The following is a 21562-nucleotide window of genomic DNA, read 5'->3' on the forward strand; positions in this document are numbered from 1 at the left end:
AAGTAAACAATGGCGCGAGTTATCGTCTCCAATGTAAATCTCTTTTCTTGGACTACAACAAAAACACGGATTGTAGGCAACAGTTTACTTCCTGCGATTGGTGATGTAGACAAGACCGACATTATCATAATTCCTTCTGCTTTGAACTCAGCATGTAAGTTAACTCCTGTTTGCATTGCATTGTGCGTGAATCTTTTAAACATGGTAAGGAGCATCACATTTCCTGCTGACGCCAGAGGTATTCAGGCCAATCACAACGTACAGATTAGATGGCCAATCAGGGATAGTTTTGTACAAAATCCGTGCGTTTCAGGAAGAGAGTGAAATCTGAAGCTACAAAAATGTATGGTATGTGAAAAATAATGTGTTGTTTAACCATAAATATTATATCAAGTACACAAAATAACCTTGTTTTTAGCAATGAAATAGGTACTCTTTAATATATTTTAATACAATAGATTTTTGAAAAATAAATATTGTACCGCTCATTGAATGTCACATTATTAAGGATGGTATACAGCATTTTTCTTCACCATGGCACAGCCCTACTTCTGACAAGTGAAGACATTCACATATTGATACTAGAGATGCACCGATATATCGGCCAATAATCTGTATCATTTTTTTTTACACTGCCGGCTACACTATCAGAAATTAAGGTACAAAGTTGTCACTGGGCCAGTACCCTTTCAAAAAAGTACATCTTTGTACCCAAAGAGTGCATATTAGTACTTTAAAGGTACATATTGGCAGTTAGATTTTTGTACCTAAATGGTACATATTAGGACCTTTTTTAAAGGGTAGTGCACTATTGGCAGATTTGTACTAGAGCCCGACCGATAAATGATTTTGAAGGCCGATACCGATACAAATGTTTGTTGGTTTTAAAATCCGATATTCCGATATATCGGCAGATATATATATATTTTTTTTCAGAAACGCGCAACAAAACATTAACAGATTTCCCTTAAATTAATTATTTGTAGTTATTTATGAGTTTTAACTAAAATAATATGATAATGCATTTTAGCCACAACAGAACAGAGGAACATCAAAATATATTAAAGTTCTGATAAATAAAATGTATAAAAATACAAACTTAAGATATGAAACGTAAAGGCCTTTGAACAAAAACAACAACAACCAAATCAAAGTTACCAGTTTTAAAAGACTTGGTTCTTAAATATAACTTTGAATAGGACTGGAGACAAATTCTGTTAAGTTCTGATAAATAACAACAACAGCAAATATAAATTGCTGATCACTTGACTCAGGCAGTGGCTAGACGCCTAAATCTGGACTCCACCAGCAGCTACTGGTTCAAAGCGCTCTGTCAAAAACTCCAACAGTGAGAAAATCTAATGAAGGCTGATTCGTCCATTTTTTTATATATATATTAATTTATCACCCATTATGAATGACGATACCGATAGTTTGGAAAATGCCGATATATCGGTCAGGCTCTAATTTGTACCTTTATTTTTGACAGTGTATCAGCTTTAAAAAAGCTGATAGTTATGGCCGATAATCCTATCAAAAGAGAAACGGAAAATGCAATAAATTTGAGCTCTGTGTATAGAAAATATAAAGAAAAATCACTAGTTTAATGTTTAAGATTAATGGTCATTATTTGAATAAATAACATTCAGAAAATGTAATCTTTAGAATTTTGTTAATGCAGGTTAATTTAACCACCAAACTATTTGTATCAGTGTCAGTATCGGCCGATATCAGTCCGAATAATCGGTATCAGTGGTAAAATTTTATATCGGTGCATCTCCAGCTGATACTGTAGATAGCAGCAGATAAGTTAATAGTTAATTTAAGTTAATAAAACAGCACAACACCAGACAGAAGAAAGCACAAAATACTGATAGAATAAAGTAGTTTGGTACATTTATAAAGTGAAGCGTATAGCATTAAAGAAGTTTGCCAGTGTCACCTACAGTATACCAGGAACAGCAACAGAGGCTTTTATAGGCCAGCCTGACAATTTCCTCCATTTACAAATGTTTAATATTTACTTACTATGCAAATTTGGAAGTCCAACCCACTGGGAAAAGTCTCGCTGCGCCGCAGATCCTCATACTGGAGCTGCTCATCATTGGCTCCGATTCCAATCCGAAAGCCCCGGCAATAAGAAGTTACTTTCCTCATGTACAACACATCGCGCACACACACAGACACATACAAATGTAATGTCAGACATCCTCCATAATATGGAAAGCTCAGGAGGATTTTCTCGACATTGATTTATTACAACACTGCTCAATGGAACAATGAAGCACACACAAAGCGTCGTTTAGAGTCCGCAGGCGTCGTTTCTCTTACACACGCTGCCTTTGTCGACCTTTTCTCCAAGATCCGTGTACAGCTGAAGACAGCACACACTCCCCGCTGAGTGACTTATAGTTTCAATGGCAATTGAAATTTCTGTCCTAACCTGTCTAAGCCTTGAATGAGAACGACATGAGGAAGCTTTAGGGAGGATGATGAATTTTTCAGTTAAGTGGCTCGGCCATTTACAGTCCCACTAGGGCAAAAATAAAATGAGTTGGTTAGTATCAGGTTAAGTGTAACAGGAAATGTCAGAAGGATGTCACTCTTATTTCACCAAAAAAATCTAAAAGATTGTTCTTATGAATTGTTTTTTTTTTACTTTTTTTGTGCATGTGAGGACTGCATTGAGATCCGTTCTGACATTGACGAGCGGAGCTTTTCACCCAAAGCTGAATCTCTTTCAACTCTCAATGCTCAGCGCCGAGCGCCGGTTTTCAGCATGGAAAAAATGCTAGCTGCTGGTTAATTTGAAAAACGCAAAGTTTCCATTGGAATCAATTGAAAACATACACCGGCCGCCGGCGTAAAAGCTTTGGTGTGCATGCCCCCTTAGTTATCAGTTTTTCTTGACCTGCAAATCAAATACTGTCATATGCTTTTATAGGTGATGTAAATTCTGAAAAACATTTAATACTTTCTACACACAGGCTATATGTTCAGACTGGAACGTCTTTAATAGTATCTATATGCAATGATAAACTACATGCTATATTCTTGTCCCATCTGCATACTGTGCCTATAGTATACAAAGTATATATTGCATAAAAAATATGCTGTGTGCCGTTCGAAAGAGCCGCAGCCATGTGTCTTTGCCAAAAGTGTGTATGCATAAGCCTTGAATGTAGACGAAATATGCATATAAAAACAGTTTGTCTGGTGAAAGAAACATCTCTTACAGATATTTCCTGGGAGCCAAACTCAGCATTTGAATTTGAATGCGCTGCTGGGGATTTTGCATTGATCTTGCTATGTTTTGGCACACTAACATCTTCATTACGAAGGGCTATAGCTCTCGGTGAGGGATAGGGAGGCTTTCTATACATCAAAGCCCGGAAGAAATCAAATCCCAGAGATGGTCCACAGTCAACAGACAACGTCACATTAAAGACGCTGACAATTCAACGTAGTGCACCGTCGTCTTCTTCACAACTGCAATGTAGAGATAGTGAACATGATATTCACATGAGCCTGGAGCAAAGATAGCCTATACAACCTCATTAAAATACACAATATATATTTCTCAGACAATTTGTGCCCGGTTGCCTTCTTCAAGCAGCGCCAACTGATCTGCGGTCAGTACCTTGCCCTCATTTAGCTCTGAGGTTGAAGTGCAGAGGTTCCATAATTTCGCCAGTACAGTTGATCTAACCCTCCCTGCAGATATTATTAATCTTACTGAATTTATATATAACAAAAAGAGCACCTCTGTACAGAAGTTACACTACATGCAACATTTTCTCTTTGAAAAGGAAATAATGAGGGTTTGTGGTAAATGCAGAGCTCTAGGCATTTCAAATACATCAGTAAAAGAAATGGACAGTATGAATATAGATAACAGCATGAGAAACAGTGATGATAAACTCCAGCTGGGGCCGGACGCAACATACCTACGAAAGTAAAGCTGTTGTTTCTATTTGCTGCGTACATAAATGACACCTCATACTGTGTGGCTTCACTGAAAAAGTGCCGTTACTTTCTTAAGAATCAAACTTATATTTTTCACTTGGCTGACAATAAGGTAAACAAATCCAGCTCTATCTACAGACCAAGTTCAATCATTAGGTTCTTTCTGAAATCTATCTGTTATGTAACGGGTTTAAAAGCAATACGTAAATGTCACATATCTACAAACTAGAATATAAAATGTTAAACATGGCTGAAAGCATGCCAGCGTTTATTCAGTGTGTTGGTTGCTGTTAAACTTCTGTTTTGTTTTTCAGACATTGTACGATGTGCCGGTTAGTTGTTGTGGTTTTTATCCCGCCCATCTCCACTGTGATTAAACGGCTAAGTGAAAAGTGACATTGACGAACTGAGTGTTTCGTCCCAAGTTGAATATTTTTCAAAGCTGGCCGCTCGGCACTAAACGCAGAATAAACGGCAAGTGTCAGCGCTCAATTCGGACAAAACCCACCAGCCATTGAACACAATTGAAACCGGCAAACAATGCCTTGGTATACAGCAGTCTCAAACTGGGGGGCGGGCCTTTTTTGTGCAAGGGGGCCCCAGGTATGACATTTTTTTAAATACATTAATTTATCATAATTTTTTGTAATTAAAACCTCAGAAAAATAAGGCTACTAATCAACAGCAGTACATTGTATAATTTAATATGTTTTGTTTATTCAAATTGTAAATTTGAGTTTATTTAATAACTTCATGGATTTTCTTTGGGGGCGACACACTAAACTGCAAAAAAAGACTTTCTTAGTATTTTTGTGTTGTTTTCAGTACAAATATCTAAAAATACTTAAATCAAGATCAGAACGACCTAAAAAAAGTGTAGTTTTTACTGTGCGTTCACACCAGCCGCGGTAGAGGCAGCAAAAACGCGCTATTCATGTGTAGTAAGACGCTTGAACATTTTTCGTGTAAAAGGTGCGCGTAAAAGGCGTGCGTGAAATTCTAGTCATTCGAGATATATTAACACAGAAATTCGTGTCATGGGAGGGACTTCTGTGACTCCGCTCACTCCCTGTCACTACTAGAGCAAGCTCCTGATTGGTTAAAACTGCGCGAATATCCACCAAAGTTTTCCAACTGGCGCGTTTCCCACGGCAAAGCTCAATCTACCGCGCTGTAGGATGCCTATTCGTGTCTTTGCATTGACTTAACATGTAAATTACTCGTGCTTGCCGCCTCTCCCGAATCTGTTGTTAATGCCGCATTAGACAAAAAATATACAATTTAAGTGAATTTGTGTCTAAAACAAGCAAAAAATTCTGCCAATGGGGGTAAACAAAATTTTCTTCCAGTTTTCTTGAATTAAGTGTTTAAGAAAATGTAGAACGATGGTTTGGGGAAACACAAGATTGGTTAAACTAGATTTAAAGGCGTTGTAAGCGAATCTGCGAGACGTTAGTTTTTGTTGACGTTTGAATTGTTTTCAAACAGACGGAGCGTAGCTAACTCCTCCCCCTCCCTTCCGTGCTTTCATAAACGCGCCCAACCCCCACCCCAAATCCTTTTGGTGGTTTATTGGCTGGAACACTTTGTTTTGTTTTGTGGTGCTAGGTTTGGCCACTGTGTTGTTATTGCCGTTTGTGAAGCCTGGGCTGTCTACAGAGATCGCGTTTTTTTACAGTTTGATCAGCGGACAGGCAGCAAGCAGATAGTGAGGAGATGTTTGCTGTATGTGACAAAAAATGTTTTATGGTCTAAAATGCGTCAATTCGCTTAGAGCACCTTTAAATGGACGTTGCAACTATATTACTTAACAATGCATGTAGAAAAAGCAACCCAGAACACCTTGGCAACCACATTGCCGCAACCCACAAAGTTTTGAACTCAAAAATGTATTTATTTGTTTAAAAAAACTTTAAAGTGTAGATTATTTTTTAATTTTAATTTAAGATAATATTGGGGTTTTTTTATGAGGTGACATAGACAGAAATTAAATAGAAACTAGGGACTACACATGACACAGCCCTTCTCTTTGACTTTTTTTATTAAAGAAATAAAAGAAACAGATGACAAAGCTGCCCGGCCAATTGAAACCATAACATTGTCTCACGGCAATCGTCCTTTTGTCTTTCACCTGTGTTTAAAATGAACACTGCTGCCTTAGCTCACAATTATTTACTCTTTGTGTCTCTTTAGCTTCTGAGTGACTTCCCAGGCACAGATTTTCCCTCCAGCGGCTCTGCCATAAAGGTTTAAGAGAAAAGACGGTTCAGTTCTCTTTGCTCTTGGGCGTAATTGTGATGATGTGTGTCCTCTCTCTATCTGTATGCCTGGGGTTGGCCTCACTTTCTCTTTTTCAATTGTCTATTTACTTTAATGAAATATTTCCGGCAAAAACAGCAGTGTTCTCATAACATCTGTCTTTAGGTGGATTTTTTATTGCACAAGACTAACAATAAATAAAACAAATATAGTGATGTGAGCACACTTCTGTGGCCATATAGCGCTACGCTTCAAATGATCTGTTTGCATGAATACGTTGATCTTTCATGATCAAGCTTTCCATTCGACAGGATGTTTGTTTGTCTATTCCAGTCATAAAATACTGATTTATAACACTTCAAAAATTGGACTGAGCACAGGAAGATGTATTGTTAAAGTGCTTCGAGTGCATATAATGTTGGTAAAGAAGTGGACTTTGCTTTAGTACTGTAAGATATTTCTCATTAACTTCAGCTGCAGGAGTGCTTCCTTTGCCAGGCCACTCATTCATCAAACAACAACAGGCTTTCAGGTCTGCTTTGTCTACATGATTTCCGTTTCCCTGAAGACCAACAGCATCATGCTCCCCTAGTGCTGTTTATCTGCAAAGGTTGGAGGTCTGCAGGTCACCCGTCTACAACACAGGTTTGTCTCCCCAAGTCGATGACAAACCAGGATGTCAGGTATGATTTAAAAGTGAGACTTTTGAGGGGATGATGTGTAAAAAAATAATAAAAGACGTTTCCTAGCTTTACCTTAGGGATCCCTTACATAATTCATCATCTGCCTTTTCTCCAGCTAGATATGTTTTCATTTGACTAGTTCTGTTTTGTTTCTGACCATGTCCTTGTTTTTGCTGTCCATGCCCGCATATTTCTTGACAATTATAAGCATGTGTCTAGGTGAAATGTGCATATACACTCTAAAAATGGCTGGGCTATTTTTTAACCCATGCTGGGTAAAAATTGGACAGAACATGCAGCTTGGTTATAATTGAGCAATGCTGGTTATTTTTAACCCAGCATTGAGTCAATTTAAACCCAGCGGTGTGTTCTGTCCAATTTTTACCCGGCATGGGTAATAGTATTAATCATATTTTCAAATACAGTGAAACAAATTCATATGTACTCTAAACTAAAAGGGGTGGTGATGGCGCAGTGGATAAGACACTTGCCTTTGGTGTGAGAGACCCAGGTTCTAATCCACTGTGACACACCATTGTGTCCCTGAGCAAGACACTTAACCCCTAGTTGCTCCAGAGGCGTGCGACCTCTGACATATATAGCAAATCGCTTTGGATAAAAGTGTCAGCTAATTATCCAAATAAGCTTTGCTATTAATAAGGATTTACTCTTACATGCAGTAAAGCCACAGTATTGTCTTGTATTGAGTTGCCCACAAGTTTCAAGGTAAAAGCATAACAATACTGAAAAAAATGATTCATTCAGTTTACTCAATTTTTTAGGTAAGCGGTTGCAATCAATTTATTTAAGCTACATTTAAACAAATTTTTTTGTTTTGTTTTGTATTTCAAATGTTTTGTTTAAATGTAGCTTAAATAAATTGATTGGGACCACTTATATTAAAAAAATTGAGTAAATTGAATGAATATTTTTTTTCAGTGTTGTTATGCTTTTACCTTGAAACTTGTGGGCAACTCAATACAAGACAATTACTGTGGCTTTATTGCATGTAAGAGTAAATCCTTATTAATAGCAAAGTCCCCTTCAGGAAGTCGTGCCACTAGGCAACGTTTGCATTGCCTCCGGGAAGTTAAATCTGTCATGCAAGACCAAAGTCCTGTCTACTTGAACTGGCGGAAAAAAATATCTCCAATTAAACAACATATTTCTGACCAACAATTGACCCCTTCGCCGAACCCCACCCTCCTTACTTACGGTTGCTACGCCTGTCAAGCTTTCGCGCCTGGTGAGTCTATAACAGTATGTATGCACCCGTGTCAGACATTCCCAATTAATTAGTATTTTTTGGCGAACAAATGGGACTGCATTATGCATTCGAGGAATATATCCAATACATGATATAGAAACTGCAGCTACATCATACGCTGACCATTCAAATGGGAAACACACAAATTGAGGAACAGCTTTGTTCATGCACAGCAGGGTAAGCAAATATAATAATGAAGTCTTATGGAATAAACCCAAGAAATTCGCCTGACAACTTTGCAATGATAACATTCTCCCCGCTTACAGAACTAACACTGGAAGAGCCGCGATCGGATTGGGGTACGCAGGAGTAGGCCGTATATGAACAAAATGCTAGAGTATGTCAGTCAGCCTCTGTCTTGCCTTTAATCATCTTATTTTACATTCAAATATGCATTATGAACAAAGAATTCTCATCATTTCCAAACTATGGTGTGCGGACTTAGCTAGCTAACATTAACATGCTATTACATTGGAGCAAACATATGTCTTTTTGTTAATCCTGTCGAGATTTAGTTGTGAATGAGGCCTTCCACACTGCTTGATCTACGTACGTCTCTCCTTGGGTTTTTAGTTTCCGGAAGGGAAAAAAATCCACCACTCTGTCCAAAATTTAAGGATACCGGGTATCAGATACGTGCAACGCTTCAGAATGTTTTCCTTGCTCAAAAGCTTGGCAGATCTCCCGCGCCTAGTTATGATTGCTAAACCACAATTGGCCTGTGGTGGTTTTCAGGCGTAGCTTAGCGAAGGGTCAATTAAACCTGACACCAACTGCACCATAACTTTCTCACTCGACTCTGTATAAAGCTCCTCCACCAGAGAATTGGTTCTCTTAAAGGGGCATATCATGCTTAAGTGCTATAATTGGGTCCCTGGTGCTTCTATCAACCTAGAAAATGTGAAAAAGCACAACCCAGTAATTTCGTTTTGGTAAACCATTCTTTGCAAGCATGTGAAAAAATAGCTCATTGAAATTTGGCTCCCTTTGTGACGTCAGAAGGGGATAATACCACCCCTTAATCTGCACTATCCAACCACAGCACTGCCATTTTTTGCCTCATGACCAAAATTTGATATTGAACCAACACAAAATTTAACAACATATCCTGAAAATATAACTGTCAAATATTATTATATTGGTAATATTTCACTATACAAGTTCTTACTCATTTACACAAATGTATTAATTGACATGACATTTGTTAATCTTTGTTAGTTCATGTTCAGTAAGCTAGTTAACAAATGGAGCCTTATTGTAAAGTGTTATTTGTAATACTGTTCATTAAGTTTGCATTATGACCCACCAGTCAATAACTACCAGTGTGGTGTATGTATCTAATATCCAGAGGGCACGGTGAGATGGTTAATAAGCTGTGGTTCAATTATAATAATTTAGTGGCAGATTGATCCTCAACATTGGGTCAGACTCAGGCCGTGCGCTGTAATGTGAATTAGTCATCCGTAAGACCACAGTCGACCTCGCTCAACATTACCCAGATTGCATCACTGACCTCATAATGGCTCAAAAATGTGTCAAAGCGTAATTGAAATCAACAGCAATCCAGCTTGACTTCCACAAATTTTAGAAATTACAAATATTGTTTCTCATTGACTTATAAATTATGAGGTTTTTAAACCTAACACAGCTGTGCCAGATACTTCAAAGTCCCCAACATCATGTGTTTGGTTGTCAGGGTGTTGAAAAGTGATGATGGTGATTTAGGGCATTGATGGGGTCCTGTATTTACCCTTACAAAAATTTACATGGTTTTACTAAAGTTCAAACAAAAAAATGGTTACTGTAGTAAAACCATGGTTACCACAAAATACTTTAGATAATAGAACTGGTTACTGTAGCTAATAGTAATCAATACACCAAAAATATTGTTTTTACACTTTTACCACAAAAAAATATACAAAATATATTATAGTAACAGCAGCAAAAAAAAAAAAAAAAGGAAAACAAAGGATGTTCAAAACTGCACTGCAAAATAATGAATGTCTTAGTTGTTTGTCTTGTTTCTAATATAAATATATATTTTTAATTGAGATACATTTACTTAGTAAGCAAGTGGCTTAAGATCTTGTTTTAAGTAAAAAAAAATTTCCTGATTTTCATAATTTTTTCAATAAACAAGTCAAAATATCTGCCAGTGCAGTAGGAAAAATGTACTTTAATTAAGTTTATTGAATTAAGTTGAAACTGGAATTAAGTTATTTTTTACTTTACTGGCAGATATTTTGACTTGTTTTAAGTAAAAAATCTCTTGATTTTCATAATTTATTAAAAAAACAAGACTTATTAAGCCACTTGCTTACCAAGTAAATGTATCTCAATTTAAGAATTTTCAGATATTTATATTAGAAAACAAGACAAAAAAAAAACTAAGTAGACATTCATTTTTTGCAGTGCAGTCTTGTTTTCAGTATATCAAAAAATGCTTTTTCTTGATGAGCAAAACTACCCAAGTAAATAAGTCTAGTTTTTAGACCAAAAAATATCAAATTTAAGTGATTTTGTGAATTAAACAAGCAAAAAATCTGCCAGTGGGGTAAGCAAAAATTTTTTTGAAAATTTTTCTTAAACACTAAATTCAAGAAAAGTTTGCTTACTCCATTGGCAGATTTTTTTGCTTGTTTTATGCACAAAATCACTTAAATTTGATTTTTGGCTTTAAAACTAGACGTATTTTCTTGGGTCGTTTTGCTCACCACACTGCAAAAAAAAAATGATTTTCAAGAAAAAAATTCTCAGTATTTTTGTCTTGTTTTCAGTAAAAATATCTAAAGAAAATTTTAAATTAAGATGCTTTTTCTTTATGAGCAAAACGACCCAAGAAAATAAGTCTAGTTTTTAGACCAAAAATATAAAATTTAAGTGCTTTTGTGCAAAAAACAAGCAAAAAAAATTGCCAATGGGGTAAGCAAAAAAATCTTAAACATTTTTCTTAAACACTAAATTCAAGAAAAGTTTGCTTACTCCATTGGCAGATTTTTTTGCTTGTTTTATGCACAAAATCACTTAAATTTGATATTTTTGGCCTAAAAACTAGACTTATTTTCTTGGGTCATTTTGCTCACCACACTGCAAAAAAAAAATGATTTTCAAGAAAAAAAATTCTCAGTATTATTGTCTTGTTTTCAGTAAAAATATCTAAAGAAAATTTTTAATTAAGATGCTTTTTCTTAATGAGCAAAACGACCCAAGAAAATAATTCTATTTTTTAGACCAAAAATATCAAATTTAAGTGCTTTTGTGCAAAAAAAAAAGCAAAAAAAATTGCCAATGGGGTAAGCAAAAAAACTTAAACATTTTTCTTAAACAATAAATTCAAAAAAAAATTGCTTGCCCCATTTGCAGATTTTTTTGCTTGTTTTATGCACAAAATCACTTAAATTTGATAATTTTGGTCTAAAAACTAGACTTATTTTCTTGGGTCATTTTGCTCATCAAGAAAAAGCATCTTAATTTAAGAATTTTTAGATATTTGTACTGAAAACAAAACAAAAATACTAAGAATTTTTTTCTTGAAAATCATTTTTTGTGATCAAAATCTTTTTATAATATGAATGTCAAATTCTGCACATAGCTAACCATCCATGTACTGTATATGTATAGCATTAAGGAGTTTCCAATGTGCATGTAATAAAGTGCTACAGTATGTATTAATGACATTTCTGAGGTTTATAGCTGGCTCTTTTTGAGACTAACCCTTAAAACTCTGTCTGAAATAAACCCCCAAGATTTCTTAGCTGCAAAAAAGAACGAAATGGAGCAATTTTTCTTATTTTCCTTCGGAATTGAAACACTGCCCATCTCTGACCGATACCCTTTGAGAAAGCTAAAATGAGAATGTGGCTTGAACAAACCCCCTAAGGCTAAGTAGTAAACTTTTGGCACATAACTCATACAACTCGCAGCATTTGTGCTATGAACATAAATGATACCTTAGATCAGAGGTGCCCAAACTCGGTCGTGGAGAGCTGGTGTCCTGCAGAGTTTAGCTCCAACTTGCCTCAGCACACCTGCCTGGAAGTTTCTAGTATGTGTTAATGAAACCTAAATTATCTGCTTTAGGTCTGTTAGATATGGGACTCAGCGGGACACCAGCCCTCCAGGAGATAGTCTGGGCACCCCTGCCTTAGATCATGCAGCTGGCCAAGGAAAGCATTGTTGAGGATAACAGGACAGATAAAAATCTCATACTGATGTGATAAAAGACTACAGGTCTATTTATTTCTTTACGTGTAAAACTTTTTAATGGAAAAAGATTACTTAGTCGACCTTTAAACAGCAAAATGCACACAGTGCCAGACGGGCAGAAAGCCAGAAAAGAAACACAAAGAAATTGGAGGGAATCCTATTTTAATAGGTCTAGACTTTCAGTATCTCAATGCTGTTCTGAGAGGCAGACGGGGATTTAAAACTGTCCAGCTGACGTGTTAATCCATTTTAGTTGCGGTCAAAATATTGGAAACTGTCTCGCATCCCTATATACAGCAGCATACTTAAACACAATCAGACCAAACTATTAAGTTCATACATTTTTGTTCCAGTCTTTGGAACAAAAAGATTTAAATAACCACCATAGGAGCCACAACCACAAGGCAAAAAGCTTGAGTTCAAAAGTTAGATTTTTCTAATGCTTGGCATGCTCTGAAGAATCTTAACAAGCCAGTATCATGAGAAAAAGGCAGAGCAAATCAAAAGTTTTAATCATTTGTAAACCTGTCGTATTATTTATCACTGTCTCCAAACATCTCGGGTACCATCAGGGCACAGACCCATTAGGATGTACTACAGTATGTTGCATCTCAATAGGTCAAAACACTGCATTTTATAGCGAAATATACAATGGCTGACACATAATATGGCTGACCCAGGAACAATGACTACCATTAAACTCTGTGCTGACATTTTTAGAGTCCTCTATTAGGAAATTTAAGTCAGTCCTCCCAGAAAAAATCTGAGTTTTTTTGTGATTGTTGCAGGCAAAAATCCTTAATCTTGCCGCACAATTTTATATTGCGGGATATTTATGCAATTTCATGTGATGAAACTATGGGAACGTGCAAAAACTGCAGGAACTTGCAAAAACCGCGGTCGCGTAATTACGTCACTTCATAATGTTCCCATGGCAACATGGGGACATGGTTGCGCTCGTGTAAAGTAAAATCAACTTTTTCAACTTTTTGCTAGGCTATATGTGACTTTTTGCTACGAAAATGGGGGGATTTTGAAATCATGCAAGCTCCGCATATTTTGCACGTGGAAAATGCCATTTATGCGGCGAAAGTGCAGCGTATTTGAAAAAATGCTTTTTAAGCGAATTTGTGCTTTAAACAAGCAAAAAAATCTGCCAATGGAATAAAAAATTCTTGAAATAAGTAAACTTTTTTCAATAATTTTTTTCTTATTCCATTGGCATATTTTTGCTTGTTTTAAGCACTAATTTACTTAAAGTTTATATTTTTTGTCTAAAAACTAGATCTTAATTTAAGAATTTTTTGATATTTTTACTGAAAACAAGACAAAAATACTAAGTAAGAAAGTCATTTTTGCAGTGTGGCTGATTATGCGTTGAATCATGTGATCGCATAATCGTGTATTTCTGGAGGGACTGTTAGTGTTAATACTGGTGGTGTGCATCTTGAAACAAAACAATGGCACTGATATATTTTAGGATTTGTCAGAATAAGATGTTTTTAAATTAAGGTAGCTCAAACATGCATTGGGACTAGGATAAGCCCTGTATGGAAAACCACCCTTTATTGACCCAAAGATGATACGGAGACATCTGCAGGCTCGCGGCTTAAGGAATATAATCATCCTTCAAGAATTAAGGTCAGATTTACATTTCCATTTATGCATTTGGCAGACGCTTTCATTCATAGCAAGTTAAATAACATTACAAGGTATACATTTATTCAGCATGTGTGTTTCCTGGGTTCAAACCCATGATGTTCTGCAGTGGTCACACAGTACTGTTGCGTTTTTTGAACAAAAAGTTGATTCGGACTTAACCAGCCCTTTATAATCTGTCAAATAGGGGTGGCAGTGGGTCAGGTTCATGTAGGTTGTCTACAAACTGGAAGGTTGGTGGTTCAATCCCTGGCTCCACCTGACCGAGTGTCAAGGTGCCCATGAGCAAAACACCTAACCCCAGTTGCTCCAGACGAGCTGGATGGCGCCTTGCATGGCTGACACCACCGTTGGCAACTTGTAAAGTGCTCTGGATGGCCATGGGTCTGTTGAAAGAGCTATATTTAAATGCAGTCCAAATATATTAATGATACCTTATAAAAAAGGGCAGGATTTAACTTAATACATGCCCTATTAAAACACAAGAAAATGACTTTGATGGTTCCCTTGGTTATTACGCTGCAAAAATGAGTTTCTTACTTAAAATTTTTGTCTTGTTTTCAGTAGAAATATCAACAAATTCTTAAAGGGACAGTAAGTAGGGTTTTAAGTGTTTTTATCAAAATCAATGTCTTTATTCATAAATGTCCTAGTTGGTGTCAAATGACCTCTGCCAATGAACTTACTTTAATTTGTAAGTTTAGAATTTCTGCTATTTACTTACATTGAATGGGTAAGCCCAAGGAGGCCTTATGTCGTTTCGCCATATTGATAAACTATAATAGCAGAGAGGGACAAAAAGTACTAGCCTACCAACCCGTTTCCAGAACGCGTTTTCGTTCAGAACACGTGAACCAGCTGACACGGACAAGGAAATTAGTGAGTACATAACTGCTGCTGTAGTTGCAACACGCATTTGGAAAAGCGAGGCGCTAGGGAGCACTTGTCGTTTGAATGCAAAATACAATTGCACCACTAGATGGGGGTAAATCCTACTTATTGTCCCTTTAAATCAAGATACATTTTCTTTATGAGCAAAATGGCCTAAGAAAATAATTTGAGTTTTTAGACCAAAAATATCAAATGTAAGAGAAATTGTGCTTAAAACAAGCCAAAATATCTGCCAATGGGGTGAGAAAAATTTACTGGAATCGCACACTGCAAAAAAAATGACTTTCTTAGTTAGTTTTTTTTTTTATTGTTTTAAGCACAAATATCTAATAATTCTAAAGTCAAGATGCCTTTTCTTGATGAGCAAAATAACCTTAGAAAATAAGTCTAGTTTTAAGACAAAAAATATATAAAATTTAGGTGAATTTGTGGATTAAACAAGCAAAAATATCTGCCATTGGGGTAAGCAAAAAATCTTTGAACTTTTCTTAAACACTTAATTCAAGAAAAAATCAAGACAAATTAGCTTACTTTATTGGCAGATTTTTTTTTTTTTTGCTTGTTTTATCCACATATTCACCTAAATTTGATACATTTTTGATAAAAATTTAACTTATTTTTTCTAGGTCATTTTGCTTATTTAGAAAATACTTAATCTTAATTTAAGAATTTTTAGATATTTGTACTGAAAACAAGACAAAAATACTTAGTTAGAAAGTAATTTTTTGCACATGCAAAATGCAAAAAATAATGTGCTTGTTTTATGCACAAAATCAATTAAATTATGTATTTTTTGTCTAAAAACTAGACTTATTTTTTTGGGTTGTTTTGCTTAACAATAAAAGCATCTTAATGTAGGAATTTTTAGATATTTGTACTGAAAACAAGACAAAAATAATTAGTTAGAAAGTCATTTTTTGCACATGCAAAAAATAATGTGCTTGTTTTATGCACAAAATCAATTAAATTATGTATTTTTTGTCTAAAAACTAGACTTATTTTTTTGGGTTGTTTTGCTCAACAATAAAAGCATCTTAATGTAGGAATTTTTAGATATTTTTACTGAAAACAAGACAAAAATACTAAGAATTGTTTTTACATGTACTGTGCATAATATTAAAGAGTAACTAAACCCCAAACCAACTTTTTTTAGTTAATGATCTGTAAGAATGATGCTTTATTAGTGCTGTTCATTGATTTTAGTAAGTTTTTTGACATTTGGATATAAAGTGTTTCAATACTACAATATATGGTGTAAAAACGTCTGAGTGCTGCCCTCTTCAGGTTGAACGGTGGCTACTGCAGTTGAATTTTCCTATTGGATGTTGGGTCCAAGAAATGACTCGTGATGTAAGCAGGTTCAAGCTCACCACGCCCTTGTTACGATCTCACCACACACTTAGTTCGTCCCCTCTATCTCCGTTGGGATCTGCCCACTTTTCTTGCATTTTTCAAATATTGCAGTGGGTGGAGTCAGGCTCTGACCAGGGGTTTAGTTACGCTTTAACTAGTGATTTCTGCGTATGAAATTATTAAATTATTAGCGTTGGGTTGGATCATCAATCTCTGCATTATTAAAAATTCTGGATTTCTATTGGACATCTACACCAGTGGTCCCCCCCTGTGTATGGCGCATTCCTTCGTCGCCCTCAAAGAAAATTTATGACAAAAAAAGTTTAATAAAAAGTTTAATACCATTTTAATAAAAAACATATTAAATTATACAAAGTACACTCTAAAAACTCCTGGGTTATTTCATCAACCCATATTCTGGGTTATTTGTGTTGGGTTAAAATTATGGGTTATTTTTTCAGAGAGTAACCATTTTCTGGGTTATAGGGCTAATATTTTGACCCAATTCCTGGGTTGTTTGGGTTTCTGGGTTATTTTTCAAAGGTTAACCCATGTTCTGGGTTAACGCCCCGCCCCCGCTGTTCTGGAATTTTCTCACAACAGTCGATTGAAATAACTGCCACAGGAGTTCGCGGCGCGCTCGATCCGTTTTGGCCTGGGCTTCTTAGTTGTGCATTCAAGGTAAGCAAGTATTTTAAGTGTCAGTGTAACGTAAACTTTCTGTGTCCATGTCCCCGTTGCTTATCTCATTGTTATAATACCGGTAAAATACGATAAGTACAGGGCAGCTATGACTTCGTCCAACGTTAAGGGGGTCGGGGGTTAAGGGGGAACACCGGACGGGGAACACCGGACGAGAAGCGCCGCGCCGTAAGACCACTCGAGGTATCTTTCTCAGTTTATGTCCAGCAATATTGTTATGTTTAAGGACATTATGGAATTAAGATATATCAGCACTATGTTATGATTGTACTGTATAATTAAATACAATCGTTGCTGAGTCTGCAGTCCGAACACTTTACCTCAGAGCGTCCGTAAACTGAATTAATTTAGAATATCACCTGAAAATCCAATATCAACAAATTTTCATGAAAGTAGCTGATTTCTGTAAATGAATGTAAAATTTAATGTACATTACAGCACATTGTGAAGTCTGTATATACATTAACGATGAATTTGAGACAAATAAGTGTAAATTTAAAACTATGTACATGGCGCTCGGCGCCGCAGACAGACGCAAAATGGCGCCGCCGGTACACACACATACTGTACCCTCCCTGTGTCTCTTCGTTCCCTAGCTCCCGAGGTCGTGAATCAGTTTATCATGTACACAGGCTCGGGCACTGGTAAGGACTTTAGCTCACTTGACACTGGGACACTGTTCACTTATTATCCTGTGATGTGGCTGCTTAAGCGTGTTGTGAGCATCACTCAGCTGTTACTCATCAACAACCGGCAAAACCAACCGTTGCGTTGCTTTGAGTTATGTTTACCAGCTGCACCATGCTTATAATATTATACAGTGCTCTACTGGCTGAAGTAGTGAGATTTAAAGAAGCAGGTCAAGTCTTCAAATTGTTGCTAACCTCTATATGTTTTCTCCAGGTCTTTTTAAATGGACAGCTTTGTCACTGATAAGTTAACTGAGTGGCGGCTGTTTGAGCTGACAGAGACATTTTTAAGGTGAGCTTTTTACTCTTATTGCCCTCATATCATCTCTCTATAACTAAAAAATTTTCTTTAAAGGAAAACTACACCGTTTTTCAATATTTTACTATGTTTTTACATCAACTTAGACGAAATAATACATCCCTGTCTTTTTCAATGCGTGCAGTACATCGTGTACACCATGTCGTGAATGTGTGAGCATTTAGTCTAGCCCCATTCATTCCTTAGGATCCAAACAGGGATGAATTTAGAAGCAACAAAACACTTCCATGTTTTCCCTATTTAGTTTGCCCTCTGGTGCAGTAACATCACTCCTGTGAACTCTCCCATCTTTTTCAAAATCAGTGTGATGAGTGATGATGTTACTGCACCAGAGGTCGAAGTGCTGCAAAATAAGTGCGCTTCTGCCATACAATATAGTTCTCATTTTTATCAGCTTAAAAAATTATTTAGTGCCACAATATTTACTCGTGTAACTACTCATGTAACAGTCTTTAAATAGGGAACACATGGAAGTGCTTGGTGGCTTCTAAATTCACCCCTGTTTGGATCCTAAGGAATGAATGGGGCTAGGCTAAATGCATTAATAACGCGCTGTACAAAGATGAACTGCATGCATAGAAAAAAGACAGGGATGTATTATTTCATCTAAGTTAAGGTAAGAACATAGTAAAATATTGAAAAACTTTTTCTTTAATATGGCTTAAAGGGATAGTTCACACAAAAATGAAAATTCTGTCATCATTTACAGGCCATCTACAGGGTTAAGAAGAAGACTATCCGGCATTCAACTGAAGAGTCCTGGACAGCGTTCATACACCAAATGTCTGTAAGTACAATGGACCAGTTTCTCAGCACTACTCTGAGAGAGAATATTCTTAATTCTATAACTATACTGTTCATGTGAAAGAAGGCTATACAAGGGACATGTTTCATGTGGAAGCTAAAGGGTGAATCCTGGTTTAAAAAAACAACTTCAAGGTTCCTTGCAGTTGTATTTCAGTTTTGGGCGATGCCATCTAAGGTAGCAATCTGACTAGAAAGTTAAGTTAAAGATGTTAGGTTTTATTACTCAGTGGTTCTCAACCCACATTTTCTTGTACACATTCATGACCCACTCAAAATGAAGACACCAATTAAGCACCACAGCTCATTTGGCTTCCTTGTACAGTTAGTATCAGCATTTTAACACAAACTGGTAGTCTATTATCTTGCTTACAATTTACTTTCTACACAATATTCACTTTATATCTTTCTGTCTCTGTCTGTTTTAGGTTGGAACAAATATGGTGGAATACAGTGGCGGCTCGTAACTGCTCATCCGAAGATGCGCTAATTCAAAATAAGTGTTCAGATTGTCACGTGTGTGGTTCCCTTTTCCAAAATATGTGTCCTGTGTGTCGAGAGATCCTGTGTGCATCACGTGTTTTGTCAAAATAAGTGCCTGCTGCACACGCGTCAAAACTGTTTATGATAAAAGAGACGCTCATGTTCCTAAAATACACGCCAGACACTTCCTTAACAGTAAACTCTTATTACGCATGAGATTATGCGAGTATCTGGCAAACGCGAGCATCTCTTTTATCATAAACCCTTTAGACGCGTCTGCAGCAGGCACTTATTTTGACATGACACGTGATGCACACACGATCTCTAAAAGCGCATAACACATATTTTGAAATTACAAACCACACACATGACAAGCTACATACATGTTGTGACGAACTTTGCATCGAGCGTCCTCGAATAAAGAAGTCACCGGCTGTCACTGGTGGAATACCTTCAGCAATCGCAGCCGTTCCCCTCTGGGAGATCTTAAGCTGCACACAACCAATGTTTGAAGACTTAAAGCCTCAAGTTCAATCCAATTATTGAATGTTGTCAAATGTTTGAGAGAGAATGTTTGAGAGTTGTTTATTTTTCTATTTTTCCTTTCTAATGTTATTACAGTGTGACCTAAAATAAATAGGTCCAAGTGTGCGTTTTTATATAGAATTTAATTGAATCCAATAAAAATTTAAAACTGCTTGAAGTGTCTGAATTTTTCTTTTCTGAAATAAGGCATAGTGGCATAGTTACACAATTTAGGTTATCTTTGACCTTTGGTTAAAAAGGATCTACTAATTTCTGGGTTTTTCCCACCCAGATATTGGGGTTGTTCTTTTGACCCAGAAGTTGGGTTATATTAACTACAATTTTGGGTTATTTTAACCCAGAAGTTGGGTCAGGTATTTAACCCAGAAGTTGGGTCAAAAAGAATAACCCATTTTTCTGGGTTGAAATAACCCAGAAATTAGTTGGTCCCTTTTTAACCCAGGAGTTGGGTCAAAAATAACCCATTATGGGTTGTTTTTGACCCAGGAGTTTTTAGTGTGTAGTGCTTTTGGTTAGAAACCTTATTTTTTAGGTTTAATTACACAGAATTCATGATAAATGAATGTTTTTTAGATGTTGTCGTAAAACTGGGGCCCTCCTGGCACCATCTCACGGGCCCCCGTTTGAGTACCACTGATCTACACACGGCAAATCTCTCAACTCAGAGCGGCTTTAAATAACAAATGTATGAGAAATACCTGTCAAACTATACGTCTCTTTGAAAAGTTTCGCAGGGCGATGAAAGGTGTAGCACATGGTTTGAGGATACAAAAGACAGAACTTCTAGGGGTTTTGGGTTTGTTCCAGCTCCAGAAACCACAACAAACACAATAACTGTGACCATAACAGTTCAACTTACAGCATAAATAATGCATCTAACCCCAGAACACCCTCTCATACCTCTTGTCCTATAGCCGGCCCCATCGAAAACAACAATGGAGAAATCACACTATTCGCACAACGGCGCGAAATAGCAGCGGTTAGCATGATGAACATTAGGTGATGTCGATCTCTCTCACAGAGTCATGACAGCATTGATCTATGTGGAAAAAAACAACTCATCTTTAAAAATACAGCTTGGGTAAATGTCAGGCAGAGCGGCACTCTCCGTCAAGTAGCAATCTCGGCAATGGAAGGAATTTCATGCTGCAAATCTCCTGCTTAGATTGGACTAGTGTGACAGCATCAAATTTTCTCCCAGGGTGATATCACAATGATTCAGATATCTGCCAAGTGTTTGAAGCTCTCACATTAATGCATACTTGAGCCTCGCTCTTTTAAAACCCCCGTTCGGCGAGGTAAACACTGGGACCGGAATTCCAGAGGACAAGATTAAGGACGAAGCAGGAGGAAGGCGTTTCCGAACGGGAAGTTTAGCACAATCTTATTATTATTAATGTTTGCGCCTCGACGCGAGGCACGCTAAACTTAAACAAAGCATTCTGGATGATTCATCAAGCTATCAAGTATATGCGTCGCTGAACAGAGGGGAATACGGCGCAACAATTTAGAATTCAAAGAAAACCTCGGAGGTTGAGCCGGAGCGAATAAAAAGTTCTGGGAACTGCGGCGAGCGACTGGATGTTTTAGCATTCGATTTGCATAGCAAGTAACCTGACTGCTCTGATGAATAGGTAATACCACCCCTATGAGGCAAACAGGTTGCATTGTGGGACAGTAGCTGCGGGGCGTGTCATTCCAATAGAGTGTGTCCGCCTGACACTCCAATTTCATC

General features: G+C 36.8%; 1 long non-coding RNA gene across 1 annotated transcript; it reads left to right on the forward strand.

The window, feature by feature from the left end:
* The first annotated feature begins 16868 nt into the window (after positions 1-16868).
* LOC135729966 (uncharacterized) lies at positions 16869-19980 on the forward strand. The gene is made up of 4 exons (XR_010525822.1): positions 16869-16965; positions 17890-17967; positions 18704-18781; positions 19227-19980. It is a non-coding gene; the product is annotated as an uncharacterized lncRNA (long non-coding RNA).
* The last annotated feature ends 1582 nt before the right edge of the window (positions 19981-21562 follow it).

This window comes from Paramisgurnus dabryanus, chromosome 11 (assembly GCF_030506205.2).
Source record: "Paramisgurnus dabryanus chromosome 11, PD_genome_1.1, whole genome shotgun sequence".
NCBI classification, from domain to species: domain Eukaryota; kingdom Metazoa; phylum Chordata; class Actinopteri; order Cypriniformes; family Cobitidae; genus Paramisgurnus; species Paramisgurnus dabryanus.